The 20533-nt window shown below is 34.4% G+C and overlaps 1 long non-coding RNA gene across 4 annotated transcripts in view; it reads left to right on the top strand.

The window, feature by feature from the left end:
- The window catches only part of LOC142836002 (uncharacterized), a 59888-nt gene extending 40013 nt beyond the window's left edge, over positions 1 to 19875 (top strand). For 3 of the 4 annotated variants that reach the window (XR_012907980.1, XR_012907978.1, XR_012907981.1), the window contains exons 6-8: positions 5410 to 5473; positions 10574 to 10647; positions 15350 to 19875. This is a non-coding gene — a long non-coding RNA (uncharacterized LOC142836002). The remainder of the gene's footprint in view (positions 1 to 5409; positions 5474 to 10573; positions 10648 to 15349) is intronic. The other variant, XR_012907979.1, reaches the window with a different exon arrangement.
- Positions 19876 to 20533: the final 658 nt, after the last annotated feature.

Genomic DNA, 20533 nt, shown 5'->3' with positions numbered 1-20533 from the left:
TTACTTACATCAGTGGAAGCAAGTTTTCTTTGGTAGAGATTTTAAAGTATTGCAAAGATTTGCTTAATAATAGACACAATTAAGGTAAACATTTTAAATGTTTATTTGAAGCAGTTTTCTACATGTATATATTTTGTGGTTTTCTAAAAGTAATAACATTCCTAATTTATTTATATTGTTTTTCTTCAAGTAATGCCTAATCAGAACTGAATATTTTACTGATCAGCTTTTTTCAGTAGGCAATATTTAATTAGTTTAAGGCTTTAAATTTTTTAAAATTGTGGTTTTAAAGTAGGACTTCTGTTCTCAGCACTATTTAACCACATTGGACATTTAATTTGCTATTTCGAAAGTCAGAATCACTTGAAAGAAAATGTGACATGTTTTAAATGTGATTTCTGCAATTGATCACTCACTCGATTACTATTTTTATATGTCTAAATTTCATAAATTAAATTTTGAATTCCTTTCACAATAAAATTATTCAAAATTACCTTGTTAATTTTGTGGGGTTTTTATATATATTTTTTATTTCTAGCATTCTTCATTGACATCTTATTTTGATAAAACATGTAGGGTTTGGTTTTTTTTTTTTTGCAAACTAACTAAATTTACTATTTTGCTCCAATTTCACATTTTTAATTTTTTAATCTCAAAACTAGCATTCAAGACTAAGTATTATGTAAATTTAATATCTAATTCTAATCTGTTAATTTTTTATTTTTTAATAATATTCAAACTTTTATGTTTTGGGTCTTTCTGAAGCAATGCTTGCAGTGTTGAAAGATGACTTGCGTTTAAAGTTGTAAATCTGTAGACAGCATTTTATTTTATTTAAAGCATTTTAACAATAAACACTTATTTCTCTTACAAATTGATACTATGGACTTAAGTAAGGCTTTCCCTCTATAATACACATAATATACATTTAAGATAGATTGCACCTGAAAATATTTGATTAGTTGTGAACTTTAAAATTTTTATTTTATTATTGTGTGTGTGTGATAGGGTAGTGTATGCACAGAGTTCAGAGAATAGCATTATGTCCAGTCTCTCCCTCCACTTCAGTGTGTTCCAGGGATGAGATTCAAAGGTTGTCAGGACTGCAGAGTAGCTACCCTTACCCACTGAGTCACATTGCCAGCCTCAGTTATAGTTTTTGTTAACTCTTCTAGGCTAGGTCTAGGAAATATTATAGCTTGGTGTTAGAGCACTTGGCTAGCATGCCACGGCCCCAGAACAGTCCCTGAAACCACCAAAGGAAAAAAAAAAGTCATTGGCTGAAGTCTTAATGCTTTATTATTTATTATTCTAGAGATTGAATCAAAGTTCTTATACTAGCATATTCTCTACCACTGAACTATATACCCAGTGCTTAAATCTCAGGGGTGGGGCGGTTGTTGTTTTTGTTTTGTTTTTCTAAGTAGTATCTGAAGTCAGCATATGATAGTGATTCAGTACGTGGTGCCTGGGAGGGAACCAGGGATATTTTGTGAGCAAAAGTGTAATTTTATGTCTTGATTAGAATTTGTACCACTAGGGAAGGTACTCTTTGATCACTGACAAATGATTAAAACTCTTAAGAGAGTTTTGGTAACTGAGTAGTTAAATATAGCCATAGAAGCTGAAATTGTTATTTGTTACTAGCTTTTTTAGATACATTGTAGGTTCCCTTCTCTAACCAAAATATTAATTTTGTCTTCTCTCTTCACCCTTCCCTTTTAAAATTCCTTTTTAAATAATGATACAAATGGACTTGGCAAGTGAATTGTACTGAAGTACTTTCTTTCTCTGAGTTAGCTGCATATGCTTTTCTCGAGTAGTGCTTTTTCAGTAGTAGGAGCATCAGTGGTGAAGAAGTAAGTATCACCATCATAGCAGTTGTTCTTGTCCCTTTTAAGAACTGGAGTTGAATAGTCACTGCTGTTTGTCAGCTGGCTATTCTGCAGAGTCCTGTCAGTGTGGGATAAGAGTGGCCAAAGGAGTTTGCACCCAGGTGGAAAGGGTTTTCCATGTGTGGTTTGCAGAATAGTTCCTTTGAAAGATACTTTCTTCCCAGTGCACCCTTAAGAGGATAGTAAATATTTGTGGTTCTTGAACTTTTATTAACCATTTATTCAGTGGTGGTGTATTTAATTTTTAGTCAGGAAATTTAATGTTAGAGTTGAAGAATTCTAGAAGTATGTGTGCTGCTCCATACTTTTTACTTTTAAGCTAATAGAATAGTAAAACGTATTAGTAGCTAGGTTGCTAATGCCACAAATTCAGATATATGTTTAAGAAAGAAAAGTTGTGGCCATACAGGAGTATTTCCTTTACTTTAAGGGCATAGATCTTCCTTTTATAGTTCATATAATGAAGCCTGAATTATTGTTAGTTTCACTATAATAAAGACATCCTATTCTTCATGTTGTCAGTAATTGGAACCAACATAGGGCATAGGTGAAAACCCTTAAACTATTTTTATGAGTTCTTAAAAAGATACCATGTTATATTCTACATCTTTTAAAATTAGACTTTGTAATTTCAAGTAAGTTGGTTTTGTAGACTTGTATACTTCTATTTGCACAAACTTGCATACCCTACATATGTTGTTCTCCCCTTTTATCTATATAATTACAGTGCTGGATAAGTTAATAGTGGACCTCTGTTAAAGTTCTGGTTTCATTTATAAAACTTTGGTAGAAAACTACAAGTTTTGTGTTAGCCAGTGTCCTAATTTAAAGTCTGACATTTGCAGTTGTATTTTAAAAGATAGAACCATCGTTGCTCCTTGGTTACCTTCATTAAAATCACTTCTGATCCATCTCCATGCTTAATGTTTGCTCTACCAGTCAGAGTAAACTCAGAATATCATTTCTTTGGTATTACTAACAAAAATGGCATTATCTGAATTAATAATTGAGACCACAGTCTATTCTGGTATTGTGAAATTAAGCATAGTCAATTGTAAATTGAAATTGCTTTTTTAGGCTACTACTGTTTTTAATATGTTGATGTAGTTTGACAGATAGACATTAATATTGCACATGTTTAACCTAAAAGTTTAGCTACATAATCCTCTGTTGAAAATATCTTCCACCCTGATGGACTCCTGCTGAATGTCTGTGGACTGACTACTAGAATGAGCTAAAATACAACATTTTTCCTGATCTGCTTAATCAAAATCTCTGATCCTAGATGTTTACAATTTACAGTTTTTACAAGCTCTAAAGGATTGCCCCCCTTCTCTTTTTTAAGGAGCACCGCAAATGAGCCAGTACAGTGGCAGGGGTGGGAAGGATTATTCATACCAAACCATTTATATCTGGCCCATCCACCATCCCCAGCTATTGGTTGGTTATCTTGGATCTAACAAAGTTCAGTATCTAATTAGAAATTTTATCATTTCTACAACACTTCTAAGTTTCGGTATTTTCTCAGTCGTATGAAGAGCAATCTGTTTTCACAACTTTCATTTTTGTGAAACTGTTTTGGGACAAATTTTGTCCCTATGTTAGATACACACTTGCGAGCAGAAGAGATGGATCACTTGAGAACTGTTGGAGAGATGCTCAACTGCCTAGCTCCTGCAGCGGATCTAGATTCAGTTCCCTGAACTCACATGGCAGCTCACAGCCCTAGTTCTAGGGAATCTGACACCTTCTGGCCTCTGTGGGCACCAGCCATGCAAATAGTACATAGACATACATTTGGGCAAAACACCCATACACATAATAGATGTCAAGAATAAGATAAAAAATAAAAACTCAACATTAAAAAAATGTTCATTGGGAAAAAAATGTTCATTTCTACACAGGAGTAGCTATTTTTCTTAATTTTTATTTTATTTTGGTTTGGTTTGGTTTTTCAAGATAGGGTTTCTCTGTAGCTTTGAAGCCTGTCCTGAAACTTGTTCTGTAGACTAGGCTGGTCTCGAATTCACAAAGATCCCCCTGCCTCTGCCTCCAAAGTGCTGGGATTAAAGGCATATGCCACCACTGCCCAGCCTTAAATGAATTTTTCAAATGTCAGGGAAAATACAAAAGTTTTTGTTTAGTTTGTAGAGTACTTGGCAATGTCATAGTACTGTTGAACTTATAGTAGACCCCTCCCCCCCCCGCACTATACAATGGACATAGTCTCATACACTGCATGTGTATATTATTCTGAATGACTGAATTCAGCAAAAAAATAAACCTTTGAGGAAAATACGTATATGTTTAACAGTTAAATTTGTAGTTATAGTGTAAAAAATGCATGGAAAATAAATACAAAATTCAAGACTAGTTGCATCTTAAGAATGGAATGAGATCTGAGCTTGGCACATCAGGATCTTTATGTATAATTGGGATATTGTCTAGATTTCAATAGAGCTGGATTTGGGGTAGAGATTCACATTGGCATTATTGGAGTGGGGAATTGGTGGATTTTGAAATAGATTATTTTAAAATAAAAAATGCTGACCCTTTTGTGAGAAAGTAATCTGTAATATATACTTGGAATGCTCTGGCAAAATCATAAAGATTTTGTGTGTTCTTTCTATACTGTATCTTGTAATAAGTACTTGTATGTTGCTATGTTGACATATTCCAGTAATCCCAGCACCTGGGAAGGTGAGGCAAGAAGATCTCAAGTTCAAGGCCAAGCTGGGCCGTAGTAACAAGACTGTCTTAAAAAATAAAAGCACAGTTTATAATGTCTTACAGAAGTAAAATACCAGCGAAGTTACTGGGATGTTCTAAAGGCAGGGCTTTAGTATTCTATACTTCAAGGGTGGCCTAGAGGGGGATGGCTCAGCCGTTAAAGGCTAGGCTCACAACCAAAATTATACTCCAAGGGTTTTGAATCCTTTCTCTGCAAGGTAAAGTACAGCCGTGAAAACAATTTCTTTATCACTTCTTTCACTTTTTGCTTCAATTTCTGAACAATATTTTCTTTTGTTGTGGTCATAGCACAAATGTTTTAGTTCCACTGATTTTTTTTCAACACATTTTAAACTCGTGGTTTTCTACATTGTATTAGAGTTCATGTAGACTTTGTGTGTATGGGTTTGTGTGTGCTGTGAATTGAGAAAAGGGGAAATAATCTTGGGATGTGACCTTGAATTGTAAAATTGTAAAATACTTGGAATTTTATGATGTCCTCAGAAACTCAGCATACTCCAAGTTAGACACCAAAGCGGCAGTGTTAGCTACACTTGACACACTTGAGTTTTAAATATTCAAAAGGTAGTTTTAGTGGGAAAGCACATTTTACAGACTTAATGACAATGCACTGGATTGAAATCGCAAACAGTGCTGCTGGCAAGTTGTAATCTGTGATTATTATGTAATGTATAAGAACCAGAAAACAGTGCCGACACCAGTTGAAAATGCTTTTGCTTATGTAATAAGCTCAAATTTTAAAGTCTTCACTCTTTTTTCCTAGGTTTAACAATGATAAAATGAAGATATTACTAAAACAGCCCTCTAAGTAGCTCAACAATTATTTTGTAAGTATTAGCTTCCAGCTCTCTCCTCACCACTATTACTACAGAAACTTACTGTTTGCTATCACGTTCCCATTCATTTCTGATTTTTCTATCTATTCTAGAATAACTTAAATTTCTCCTTAGCTCCCTATTTATTGATGTTTGATTTTAATAGTTTAGAGCGAGAATTATTTCTTTGCCTTAGGCAACTTGATTAGTGTGGAAAGTATTTTACTAGTGTGGAAAGTAAAGGCCCTGTTATCTCCAAGTGTGAGGGTCACAATATTAAATCATTAAAGTTTACAGATAAGTAAAGATCTTTCTTAAAGGCTTACATATTTTTATTTTATATATGTGTTTCACTGCATTTACATATCTGTACTGTGCCTGGTGCCCATGGAGGCCAGAAGACATTAGATCCCTTAGAACCCCAGTTCTAGGGTGTTGGTTGTGAGCCACCATGTGGGTACTGGGAATCCTGGTATCTATCTACAAGAGCAAGAAGTACTCTTAACCAAGGAGCCATCTGTCTAGCCCCAGTAATGGTATTTTTTATTATCATTATTCAGGTTTATTGATCTTAAAGTTTTATAACTTGAAAATAGACTTCTTTGTGAGAAGCTTTTTACATTTAGCTCTTAAAACTTCAGGAGATAGGGCAAACAGCAAAAGCAATCCCTTTTCTGTCTGTGCACTTACGAACACAAATATACACACATTTACACACATTAAAATTTTTCTTGACTTATTTAAATTTTGGAAAGTTTATAAATTACAGCAGAATAATGCTAACAGGTTAGCTGAAATAAATATATCTCTTGAAAAGCTAGCATATTAATAAGCCATATTTAATGCTCACAGATAACTATTTCTATGCAAGTATTCAAGACTGTAAAATTGCCAGGTGGTTGTGACACACACCTTTAATCCCAGCACTTTAGGCAGAGAGAGACAGATGGATCTCTTTAGATCGAGGCCAGCCAGATCTACAGAATAAGTTCTAAGAAAGGCTCCAAAGCTATAGAGAAAACCTGTATCCAAAAAAAAAGAAAGAAAGAAAGAAAAAAAACCTAAAAAAATAAAAAAGATTCGTTGAGCTAATTTTGCATCTCTCAAAAAAAGTCAGACTCACATTTCTAATCCTAATGGTGTTAAGGGTTGGGTGACCCAGTTTAAATGAAAGTTAGTGCTTCAGATGCTGCCTGTCCATTGTTCACACATTGCATTAGTAATCTAAAACCTGTGTATGTTAGATGACTTACCGTCAAGATGATCAACCATTCAACTCAAGTAGTGAGGATGGAATTACTTTGGTGGGGAAAGTGGGAGGGGTACATAGGGGAGATAAGTTAAATACTGAAAACTTTGTTTTACTAGCAGCAAAATCCTACCTTTTTATATAAAATTATTTCATATTTTTATCTCTTGGAAATTTCAGTGAAAATATTTGCAAATCCCTAAAGAATTTTACACAGTCCAGGCTTGGATTCCTTAACTGAAACCTTGGAAGTCAGCTTCAGCCTTCCTTTTAACTTAAGTTACTAAAAAAGACAGTTTTCTAGTTGATACTATACTGCTAGTGTAGACTCCTGCTATGACCCACTTTACATGACACTGTGTGGTTTTTGTCTCTTTTAGTGTTTATTTAATACCATAGTTTCTTTTAACAGTAATTTCTTTTAAACTGTTCCTTTATGAAGTATATGTAAGAGAGAAAGGTTTTTTTTGTTGTTGTTGATAGAGGTGGCTTTTTTTTTTTTCTGTTTTCTTGCAGTGCTGTAGATGGCACCCAAGGCTTTACGGGAATCTAGGCAAGCACTTTATCTCCCTAGCCCTTCATCTGTAGAATATGGGTGTCCTAGAAGTGGCATAATGGTGTTAGTATGTTACGTGCTCTCAATTAAATAGTGGTAGTGTGTTGCTCTCATTTTTCCAAGTTGCATAAAGAGATTTCTTTAATATCACTTTCCAGTTTAAATTTCTAATAGGAAATTTTGGTTACTTAAGAAGTTCAAAAGTCTCAATGGCTCCGAGGTTAAGGTGACAGCTCTTTGAGAGTTCCTGAGTTCAATTCTCAGCAACCACATAGTGGCACACAACCATCTATAATGAAATCTGGTGCCCTCTTATGGCCTGCAGGCATAAATGCAGGCAGAACATTGTATACATAATAAATAAATAAAAACTTTTTTTAAAAAAAAGAAATTCAAAAGTCTTTTTCTCTTTGGTTTTCTTTTTATAAATGCTTTTATTTCTCACATGGCATTTTTAGCTATATAAATTTAAATTACCTATTTATATTATACAAATTTAAAATATATTATTTGAGCTTTGGTTAAGAGCACTTGCTGCTCTTCAGAGGGCCCATGTTTGATTCCCAGAATCTACAGCAGCCTTTATCAGGTCGCTCACAGCAAACTGTTCCCAGCTTCAGGGGAACCAGCACTCTCCCTTCTGCAGGCACCCACATACTTGTGGCATATTTTACATATACATTCACAGAAAATTTATATTGATTAAAACCTTGCGGTGTGTGTTGTTCACATTTAAGAATATTATGCTAGGCAGTGGTGGTGCTCACCTTTAATCCCAGCATTCGGGAGACAGAGACAGGCGGATCTCTTTGAGTTTGAGGCCAGACTAATCTATAGAGTGAGTTCCAGCCAGGGAAACCAAAGACAAACCAGACAAACAAAAGAATATTACACTTATCTTAAATATAAAACAGCAAAGATGTTAACCTAATAAAGAAAGGAAATATGAAGAAAAATTCACATTCAGTCCTGTCAGTATTGATAATCCTGTAATTTAATAATGACAGAAACCAGTTACTTCCTAATTTAGGAAACCTATTCAATTTGACTACTCTCAGATTATGTGGTAAAAATAAAAACGATAAAACCACTTCCCATGTAGGAACTATATCAGGTTAGCAATGAAATAGTTCACTGAAACACTGAATTCGTCAGAAATGCAAACCCAACAGAGAACTTAGGTTGAATAGGCATTTAATGAACATCTAGTCACTATTAAACGTGCTCATATAAGTTTAAGGTATAAATTTAAATGAGGTAGACATTTGTCACATTTTACCTTAAAGGAACCAGAACAGGGTCAGTGTACTAGAGTAACTGAGTAAGGTCTCCTAAGGGATAGAATGCCAAGGTTCTGCCCTCACAGTCTGTATTCTGTCATTATCCTCTAACAAACTATGATGCTTATTAATAAGTTTTTTAAAAAAATTCAGTCAAGACAACATTCCTAAAATCTCTTAAATTTTGTGAAATGAATTAATATTAGAAGTCTTTTAAAGTTAAAAAAAGTAGTAAATATTTCTAAACAAATAATGGAAACAATAGAGTTGGGAAAGGTCAGACAATTGCGGATTGCTCTGTCTTTTTAAATTGCTATTCTATTTTATTACACAAGGAATATTAATTTAAGTATTTATAAAAAGTCCCATAGAGTTTACTTCTTTAAACAAAACATTTAATTTACCTATTTTTATCTCACCTTTCAGTATTACTTAGTTTTTCTCCTAAGAACTTAAGTAAAATGTTGAACTATCTCAAAAACCAACAAAGAAAATAAATGGTCCTTGGGCCAGAATATAAACTACTGAATTTAAAATTACAACAATTGAATAAAGATAAAGAACAATATTTTTTACTAACTTTTACCTGTAATGTAATGATTTTCATACTTTTTCTTTTAGCTGGCACACTTGAAAGCAAAGATTTGAGGACTTAAAGACAGTATGATATTTCAAGTGACCTAAGGTACAGGAATTGAGAAATGGCATGGACCATATATACTAGGAGTAGGTTGCTATATAACTAGTCCAGTTTGAATCAAAAATTTGGTAGAAATGAAATAGTAAAAGCTGTTGTTTGTCAAGAGATGGAGTCCCTCACGAAAGGGGAGAGACGGCCTTTTAATAGTGTCAGGAAAACTAGGTAATCCCACAAAAAAAGAAGCTAGACATCATTACCGTGCATAAAAATTCATTTTAAATAGTCAAAGACTAAAAAAAGTTTAAAACTGAAACTCCCTTAAGTAGACGGGTAGGGGTGGCGCACGCCTTTAATCCCAGCACTCAGGAGACAGAGGCAGGTGGATCTCTGTGAGTTTGAGGCCGGCCTGGTTTAACAGAGCAGGTTCCAGGACAGGCTCTAAAGATACACAGAGAAACCTTGGTTTAAGAGAGGAGGGGAGAAGTTGCTCACCATTGGTGGCATATGTCTTTAATCCCAGAAGCATGAGGAACCAGAGGCAGGCAGATCTCTGAATTCGAGGCCAATCTGGCCTACAGAGCAAATTCCAGGACAGCCAAGGCTGCACAGAGAAACCCTGGCTCACAAATAGATGGATGGATGGATGGATGGATGGATGGATGGATGGATGGATGGATGAATAGAAAAATAGAAAAGCAATAGAATCAACTCCCACAAGACATTCTTTAATCTCCATACATGTGCATGGTGGTGACATTCACACTCATACACAAATAAATGTAGTTTAAATACACACACATGGGAGACTGAGGCATAGAGAAATACTGTCCCCAGAGATAGTGTCTTATGCCTGTAGTGCCAGGTTGGGGGGCAGGACTGAGGCAGTAGGATTGCAAGTTTCAGGCCAACCTGGGTTACTAGTAGGATTCTGCCTCAAAGGAACACATTATCAAAGAAAAATTTCATAAAGCTCCAAAATGAGACTAAAACTGGGGGTTGAGGAAATGGCTCAGTGAATAAAGTTCTTGTTACACAGAGGACTTGAGTTTGGATTCCTAGAACCTACATAAGCCAGATAAAGTAACATCGAATAAAAGACCTTATCTCACTCTAGCAAGGTGAGGAAAATACCTGAGGTTGTCTTCTGACTTCCACTTGTTTTCAGTGGTGCACACATACATGCATCATAAATAGATATTTAAGGGGTGGGGTGAAGAAATAACTTAGAAGTTTAGAGTACTTTCTGTGCTTGCAGAGGACCAAGTATTCCTTGAGCACACATCAGGTGGCTCACAATCTATAGCTATAGTTCTAAGGGATATTAGTCACTGCCCATACTTGGGTACACACACATAAATAAAGGGTGTTGTGTTTTTGTTTTAATTAGAGCTGGGGAATAATGAAGCATTTGCTGTATAAACAAGAAGACCTCAGTTAATTTCCAGCACTAAGTAGAGCATGGTAAGTTGGTTACAGTAACACATGTTTTTACTCCCAGAAATTACAAGATTCTAGTATATGCTTGAGAATAAATCTTTTAAAATTTGTATAAGTGAAGCAACTAAAATATAAATTCCTCCTGACTTTATTGTCTGATATGGCAAATTCAGGAGACAGAACAGAAAGTTAATTTCTTATAGCTAAGAGATGGGACTTGGCAGCTGGTGTTAATGAGTAAAGTGTATGGGTTGGAGGTGAGAAAAGTGGTAGAGTTGACGGTGTTTGGGTATAAATGCACTTAATTCCACCAACCTGAGATCTATAAAGTGTTGCATTTTGTTAAATATGCTTGACCAGTTTTTAGAAATAAAGGGCATTTCTCGCTGTGATTTATTTAATGTTTATGAAACATGAGCATGAATGTAAATACTCATTCTGTTTCAAGTTTGGCTGTCGGCTTTAAAAGTAGGATTTCACACACAAAAGATGGACTTAATTTTGAAATCATTCATTTGACATTGGAATAATCATTCAATGTGTAGACGTTCTGTACAGGGACAAAGAACATTGATGGGGAGCTTGATATGTGTATGTTTGTAACAATGTCTCGTGTAGCCCAGGATGCCCTCAGACTTATTGTGTAGCCAAGGATGGCCTTGAAATCTTGATCCTACTCCTTTATCTCCCAAGTGTTGGGATTATAGAGAAACTATATTTTGTGTACTGCTGTACCAACTACAGTGTAACAAATGGGATAGTGGTAACAGAGTAGGTGTTCAGTAAAATATTTAAGTGAAAAATAAGCATGTATGTTTAAAATTTAATGAGATAGGTTTGAGGAGAACCTAAAATTCCATGTAACTGATTGATCATGCTGATTAGTTTGGCAACTTACAGACATCTAGAAAGGGGGAATCTCAGTAGAGGAATTAGTTTCATCAGATTGTCCTGTGGATATATCTAGTGAGCATTTTCTTGATTAATGCTTGATGTGGGAGAGCTACACACTGGGCAGCATCATCCCTGGCCAGATGGTCCTGGGTGATACAAAAGAAAGCATTGCAAGTCAGTATACAACACTCCTCTATGGCCTTTTCTTCAGTTCCTGCCTCCTGGTTCCTGACTTGAGTTTTTGCCCTTCGTGATGGATACTAGGTTATAAGATGAAATAAACCCTTTCCCTCCCAAGTTGTTTATGATTGTGTTTTTCACAACAGTGGAAAACAAACTAGGACACTGAAAAACTGAAGTATGTGTTGATTTATCTTAAATAGATGTAGACATTGTGTTAAAACTTTAGGCAATAATGGAGAAATGGGTGAAACAGCAGTTGCTTATACACAAAATGATCTATATAATTTTAATAGAAGATAAAATATATAACTAATGGAATATGACTGCTTATCGACATTAGAATGAATGAAATATGACTGTTTCCTATAACTGATTAGAATAGAGATGAAAATTTCACAGTTTGTTGATACAGATTTGTCCTGTAATGTAAAGCATAGAAATTTCTAAGACAGAATAGCCATTTTAATGAAAAACAAATAAATGGTCACTTAGCCTTGAGCTGCAGGATGCCTGTTTTATATCTTTTTAGGAAACCAAATTGACATGTTATCCTAAGACATGTTATTCTGGGTAATATATATTAAATAACACTGAATTTACAGTAATAACCATTCCAATATGGAGATAATGAGTGTTCATGTATGAATTGGGGGAGGCTACATAGTGTGTGTGTGTGTCTGTACACATACAGAGACATAATTGCTATTAGTATGAAAATACTTTGAAGTCACTTTTAGTCTTTTTCTAAGTATTTTGTTGGCATAAATTTCTTGAAACTGAGTTCTTGTATGTTTCGTGTTTTTTCTGAAATGTTAACTTACCTTATCCTATGACTTAGGCTTTGAAAGGTGTGTTCCTTTTAGTAAGGTAAAAGCCAACTTTTATAATTGCTTCATTTGTTAAATATTTTCAAAAGTTTGGCTATTAATAAATCATTCTTATTAAGTTGGTACAGAAAAATGGCTTGCTTTCCTCATTTTTATGATTACTATAAATTACAGCACTATATTAAGTACACAGTAAGCTTTTATTAAATTTATGATATGGACATAAATTTTTTTCTACTCAAAGCTTATAAAATTATGCATTTACTAGTGTTAGGGTTTTCAAACATGGCTCTTATATATTCTGTTTTTTCCTAAAAAGAGTTTTTGTAAATTAGTATTTAGGTGCTATTGTGTTTTCAAAAACAAAAAAACCTTGGAGTAAAGTAGCAGCACATAATGGTTTGTGGATTTTGAAAAGGTGCAGGCCATATTGTGCTGCCTCAAAATACAAGGATCTGATCTTCTGAAGAAAACACGTGTTTTATGTTCATAGCTCCTATGATAGCAATGTCAGCAGTGCCTTAGCAGCACGTAAATATTGGCGTTAAGATTCTGAAATTATCTCCAGTATTAACTGTGCTGCTGAAGTAAGGTTGGCCATACTCTACAACTATAATTTAATGTATATTGATTCTACCGGTATGTTTTCAAGTTTTTCTGATTGCATTTTCTATATTAGTGATTTTGTTCAGTATAATTCTGTAATAATGTAATAGCTTCCCACATGTATTGTGTCTGTTAAAATGCTGTGTAATTGTTGGTAGCATGCTTCTGACTAGCAGGCACAAAGCCATGGGTTCCAGTCTCACCACTACATACCAGGTACACATCTGTAATCCCAGTGCTCAGGAGTGGAAGCAGGAGAATCAGATTTAAGGTAATCGTCAGCCACAAAACAAGTCTAAGACCTACATGAGAATCTGTCTCCAAAAAAAAGCAGATAATTGTTTCTGTGTCTAGGAGGAATTGATTCTAGGGCTTCAGGGATACTCAGATGAGTACCATATGTAAAATGGTATAATGTCCTCCATAGAGAAATCCTGTCTCAAAAAAAAAAAAAGTATGTCTGCTGGTGACCGGTGTATATTCCTCTTATACTTAAATCCATCTCTGATTGCTTTTTATGTGCAATGCGCTGTTATGTTACACAGATACATTGTATTATTTAGCTTATTCCTGTAATGACAAGAAAAAAAAACATACAAATGCAGTTCTACACCCCCCCCACACACACCACCAAAAACAAAAGTGTTTAGTTGGTTTGATGTTTTGAGACAGTGTCTCACTATGTAGACAAGGCTGGCCTGGAACTCAGAAATCAACCTGCCACTGCCTCTCAAGTGCTTTAATTAGAAGGGTGTGCCTCCACATTTGGTGGCCACTCCAGTGTTTTAAATCTGGTCAGTTGAATCTATAGATGGAGCACTAACTGTAACTGATTTAATGTCTTTTAAATTGTTGAATGCCCTCAAGAGTCTCTTATTAACTAAAGCGGTAAAGTATTTCCCTAGTACAGACAAGTCCTGAGATCTCTCCCCAGCATTTCCATTAAAAGTTTCTTGAGAGAATTTAGAAGCACCATAGAATTTATTTTAATGTATTTTTATATCCTATATGAATGTGAATTCAGATTATTACTTAAGATAGGAAAATAAATATTAATTTTTATTAATTTATTAATTTTCCTCTTGACTTGAAGTTTTATCTTAAAGTATTCCTGATTTTGAACAGAATTTAGAAGATAATCTTTAGTATAATGTGTCAGAATTTTTAATTTTAAATGGAGAGAAAACATTAAAATACGTTTTGAATTTCTAAACTTCAATTGTAGGAAAATCCTTAGAGATGACCAGCCTTTTCATTGGATAACTGAGGAAACAACCTGAAATTTAATTTGCGACAGATGATATATGTCTTCTAACTAATAATTGCTGTTTTTCTAATTTTTACTAAAATATTTTCTTAAGTTCTTAGAGAGGACATTTAATAAGGCAAAGTCTGAAGGGCTTCTTACCTTATTAATATTTAACTTCAGATTTAAACCAAGTTGTGGTTTAGTTATTAATTTTATGACTGTAAATATAGTCAGAATATTTTAATTACAGTTCAAAGGAAATGTTTGTACTATCTGTATTCCTTTTTTGGACTGTTTAGGTCATTATTTAACTGTCATTACTTCCTGTAAGGATCATCTTAACCTTTTCAGATTAAAGGTTCTTAATGGATTCCAACTAACTAATATTGTGTGCTGTGGAAATCCTAATGTATTTCACAGTTACTTTTCAAGATTAATATTCAAAGGAACTACTACTCAATTCTAATTTAAAGGTAAAATTAAATTAATTTCAACTAATTTATTTAACTATAAAATACATATTTAAGAACAACCACTTTTTTCTGGTGGGGCTGTCCATAATTAAAGTAGTAAGAGATCATACCTATTGTGGTCAGAGTTAAAATAATAACTTTTACATGAGAATGGTGGTTCTTTTGCAAGTCTTTGTCGGCTATTGAGGTAAGCATTTGCTGCACAAGCATGGCAGCTGGTGTTCCAACTGTGAAATCAACATAAAGGAGAAATGAGAGAACCAACCCTACGGAATTATTCTCTGATCTCCATAGAAATCATGATAAGGTTTTGTTTTAATCACTGAACTTTGTTCTTTGTTTTAGCCATTATATGAAAAACAATTACTAAATAATTATAAATCTATAGTTTGTTCTATTAAAACCTGCTTAGAAGTATTTATTGAATGACTTTATAGTTTGTCCAATGTTGTCCACATAAAATTTTTAATTCTTGTTTTCCGTTCTAAAAATAGCTAAAGAAATTTTTAAATACTATGGCTAGAAAGAAAATAGGTGATACAACCCTATAATACCAGCATTCGGGAAGTGGAGAAGAGAGGACCATCAGGAGTTGAAAGTCAACTTCAGCTCCAGCTCATTCTAAGCAACAAACCAACAAGAACCAAAGAAATCTTATTGTACTCAAACTAGGTTGTAACTTGGTGATAAAATATGTGCTACTTGTTTGATCCTTGCAGGAGGGAGGGGCATGGAAAGGGAATTGTGGATTGCATAAGAAATAGGACCATGTGTTGGAATACTTGGTCTCCATTTGGTGGACCTGTTTGGAAGGGTAGGAGGAGGTGTGTCACTGGGAACACTTCCTAGTTAGCTCCCTCTCTGCCTGCTGTTTGCAGATGGGGATGTGAGTTATGAGTTGCTGTTCCCATGCTGTGCCTGTCTGCTGCCTTGATGGTCACGGGCTCGAATCCTCTGAAATTGTAAGCCCCAAATTAAATACTTAGATAAATTTCTCTTGGTCCTGGTGTCTCTTGATAGCAACAGAAAAGTCACTAAGCATTACTTTAATTGTACATAACTTCTTTTCATATATACACATTTAAGTGTATTATTTTAAATACATTTTCACTGACTTGGAAATCTGGAGTTAATTCATCTTTGTGACTAATTTTAAAACAAATAGCTAGTAGTAAAATTAAAGTTATACCCGTTTACATTAATAATAATATAGTCATCTTTCAAAGAAGAAATTATACATGGATGTTCTTTTGTGCTCTTAGGTTTTACATGCTCAGTTTTACAAGTTAACATTCTAATTAAAATTGCTTTTTGGCTTTTTTTGTCTCTCTTTGCAGGGGTTTGGGGAAGCATTTCTTCTGAGTTGATTCTCATTAAATACTATTGAAAAAGGGAAAGAATAGGGTCCTAATTTGGAGGGGGGTAGATTTGGATTCAGTAAATATATTCCTTGGAAAATAAATGAAAGAGCATTATTAATACAGTCCATCTAGCGAAGAGTTATAAGGGATAGTTTATTTCTAATACCTTGAAGTCTTTAATACACAGATTGTTCCTCCATCAGAAACTTTAAGGAATTGTAATCCTTCTTGCCTTGTGTATTCATAAAATATATCCTGGGCGTTTCACTTTTCTCGTTTCTTCACTTAATTCTTTTTCCTTTTCTTTTTATGTTTGCTTCTTTGTTTTAGTGCTTGGGAGTTGAACTCAGAACTTCTAAAAGTGCTCTACTTCTAAAACATCCCAATACCAAAAAAGAGAACTATTGAAACTATTTTTCTGCCAAATGTTCTTCAGCCTTAACTTATTAATATGTCCAATGAATCATCCTTTAGTAAGGCTTCTCCCTGCTCCTCCGTTTGCCTTTGGTGATTCTATTAAGTAATTTCTTTGGAAAATGCTAGTTTTCATTTTTCTTATATTTAGGAATACTTATATGTAAAATTTTAATATGCAAAGTTTAAAATGTCATTTTAGTTTGAATCAATGAAGTCTAGTACTGTGCTAAAATAAAATAGTATGTTTAAATTGTTTATTTAGAAAATTTGAATTTTAATTAGATTTTTATATGAAAGTTTTATATTTTCATTTTTAGTCATCTGAAAATGTTAAATATTTGTCAAATAGCACTAAAAATATATTTTAAGCCAGATGTGCCCACATGTAATCCCAGCCCTGTCTCCTTAAGCCAATAAGGTACAAAAATAGCCAGGCATGGTGGCACACAGCTTTAATCTTGGCTCTCACGGCAGAGCAAGTGGATCTGTGAGAGTTCAAGACAGTCTAGGAGACATCTTGAGAATTTTTCCATTTTTGTACTAAAAATATTACTTTGTTCCATTTTTAAATATTGAAAATATCACAAAACCAATCAGATTAAGTCCCTTGTTTTCATGGAGTTTACAGTACTGGTGGAGAGTGGATAGATACTTGGATGAAGAAAAAAATTGATAGTTTTATGTTCTGTGGGAAAAAAATGAATTAGGCAAGATACAAGTGATATAGTTACTGTTATTTGGAAGTATATCTTCAAAAGTACTTTCGAAAGTATTCTTGGGGGTGCCCCCCTGCAAGTGACATTTGATTAGTAAAACTGTGTAAACTACCCAGGAGAAGATTTATGAGTGAGACCATACTCAAACACATTCTTAATGCTAATATTCTTTAGCTTTAGGCTCTTCTAGACATGTGTGGAGTTCTTTTGCTGGTGTGTTTTTTCTTTATCTTTTTATTTTTGTTTTGTGTGTATATTGCCTGCATGCATGTCTGTCTACCACCTGTGTGCCTTGTGCCTAAGAGATGGGAAACAGGTATGAGATTCCTGGAGTTATGGACAGTTGTGAACCCCCATGTGCATTCTGGACATCAAATCTGGGTGCTCTTAACTGCTGAACACTCTCCCCAACCCTCCTGTTGGTTGGTTTTTGCTAAAGATGAAGCCTAGGGCCTCAAATATGCTTCCTAGGTTCCTAAGGTACAGCCTAGTTTTTCTAGCCCCAACTTCTAGAAAAAAGTTTATTTCTAAAAGATCATTAGCTATATAATAGTATTGTAAACATAATGTAAAAAGAGTGAAATAATTCTAAATTTGAGTTTGAGAATATAGAAAGGTAAAACATGTTTCCTGTGTGGCTTCTTCCTTTACCATGCTGCTTATGCTTCCCATGGTGTGAAAGGTACTTTGAGGGGAAGGAGGTCCTTAAGTTTTGTACTTCCGTGACCACATTAAGTTCATCAAAATGTGAAATGAAATTTATATTTGGTGTTGTAAAAACATTCAGCCCAGTGTTTATATAGCATGCATAAAGTCCAATTCCGCCTCACCTCTATAATTGTGGTTATAAGCTGTAAACATGACAACAATAAAATGGGTAAGTTTAGTTTATTACAATAAAGTTTTTCTCTGAATGACTCATTTAGAATATAAGCAAATATTTCAATTCCTTTTTTTCAAATTATTTTACAAAACTCAAACTCAACTTGATAAAAAATTATTAATAAGCTATTTATTTGTTTAAAAAATCTGATTAAGGGGGCTGGAGAGATGGCTCAGAGGTTGAGAGCACTGGCTGCTTCTCTAGAGTTCCTGAATTCAATTCCCAGCAACCACATGGTGGCTCACAACCATCTGTAGTAAGATCTGGTGCCCTCTTCTGGAGTGCAGACAGAACACTGTATACATATTAAACAGATAGATAGATCTTTCAGAAAATGCAAAAAGAGTCCAAGCTGGGCAGTATCCTGGCTTCTCTCAGCATTTCATCCCTATGTAATCCTGCCATCTAGGCTATTTATTTGCTCTTGGCTCCCTGTCTTAGTCCTCCTTTCCAGCTACCCCAACCCCAGCTTCACTGCTTTCTCTCCCTGCTCTGGACTCTTCCAGATGCCTCTGGCTATACTCTTCCTTCATGTCTCCAATAAAAATTCTCTGCTCAGTCATACGATGGAGTGGTTATGACCTTCATATACTTGATTTCTGTCAAAAAAAAAAAACTAAATTCTTTCAATAGTGCACACTTTCTTAAATCAGATTGCCTTGGTTTCTGTATGGTTAGATTGAAGGATTAAATTTGAATTCTGTAAATAACGGTTCTAAAAAACTTAGCATAAATTCTTCACTTATTCAAATTAAAATATTGCTAATAAACAATTTTTCCCAAATCATTTGTGATTGGAAGTCTTTCATGTATGACTAATGTTAAATCACATGTAAAATGTATAGATGTAAACCAATAATGTATTGAAAGAAAGAAAAAATTTGAAATGCTTATGTCTTAAGGAATAGCCAAAGGAACTAAAGAGTTGGAGTGAGATTTATTTAGCGCATGGAAGGACAAAAGTGACTTGAGTAAGCTCTGGGAGGCAAATAAGGGAATAATTATGTTAATGACTACTTCATAAGGTCTTTAGAATTGGTGGAATAAAATTTAAAAAACATTTTAAAGGCATCTCTTGAAATGTGACACATCTTGAACATGAAAATTCTTACCTTAAAAATCTCTTTGGGAGCTCATTGTCTAAGAGAAAACATACCTTTGCCATTGATGGGCTAAACTACGCTTTCAAAATCATTTTCTAGAAGTGCTTAATTGCTGCTGTCTTTCTGCCTTTCACAGTAACTTTTAAATACTATGGAAAGTTTTACTTAACATGTAGAAGTTCTTTGGGGGTGTCTTGATTCAGAAAAGCCACCTTACCTATTATGCAGCTAGTTTTCTTATGTAATAAATAGTATGATAATATGCTTCTATAGTCCTCTCCTACTAGCCTGTTAATGGAATCAGATTGAGCCCAGGGTACCTTAGCTTATTTGATGATCAGTGTTTTAAATAGGGCTTTTAATTGCACACACCATCAGTAAATATGTTAGTTCTGTTATTCATTAGAATACAGTGATAACTCTAGTAGTTGGCTATCCAAATAAGAACAACTTGCTGAAATTGTGTCTGCAGTAGAATTTTCAGGCCTTGTTTAAGTAAAACTTATAGGTTACCAACATCAGTTTTGCTGAAAGACGAGATGAAAGAAATGACAAGTATGAAGCTTGTGGAACAGTATTTCATAAGCCACACAAGGGCTCTTTATTTCTAATAGAGATGGCTAAAATTTACAAAACTATGAGAATCTGACAGTATGTATCTAATCTGATCCTTTAGGAAAGTGTAGCAGAGTAAAATAACATTCACAGATGTTCTTTCTAAAATGTTAACGTACATTGCAGATAAGGAATTCCAGTTTTCTCTACCACCTCAAGATTAAGGGTTTTTAAAGTATAAATATATTTAAGTAAGCTGGGTTTTTCATTTCACTGTGATTGACTTTGTGGTTTCTCTATTAAGACAGCTTCAAACTCTTGTGTCAAGCTTGCTTGGGTTAGTAAGCTTTTTCATAGCAATGAAACCAGAAATTCTTTTTACCTCACAAAGAAACAGTTTTGCAGCAGTAAGATGTGACTCCTTAACACTCGCTATGTTCTTTATACTTCCTGTACTGAATTTTAACTGCTTGCCCAACCCCAGAGTACCAAGACTAGATATTACCAGCCTCAATCCGTAGTACTCATGTTGCCCTGAATTTGGAAATCGTCTCGTTTATGGATTCTGCTTTTGTTTTGTGAGCAGAGTTCCTTCATTAATTATTTTAGCACTTATCCCAACTGGAAACATCTTTCATCTCAG

This window comes from Microtus pennsylvanicus, chromosome 15 (genome assembly GCF_037038515.1).
Source record: "Microtus pennsylvanicus isolate mMicPen1 chromosome 15, mMicPen1.hap1, whole genome shotgun sequence".
Lineage (NCBI taxonomy): Eukaryota > Metazoa > Chordata > Mammalia > Rodentia > Cricetidae > Microtus > Microtus pennsylvanicus.
This window is presented reverse-complemented; position numbering and strand designations above follow the sequence as displayed.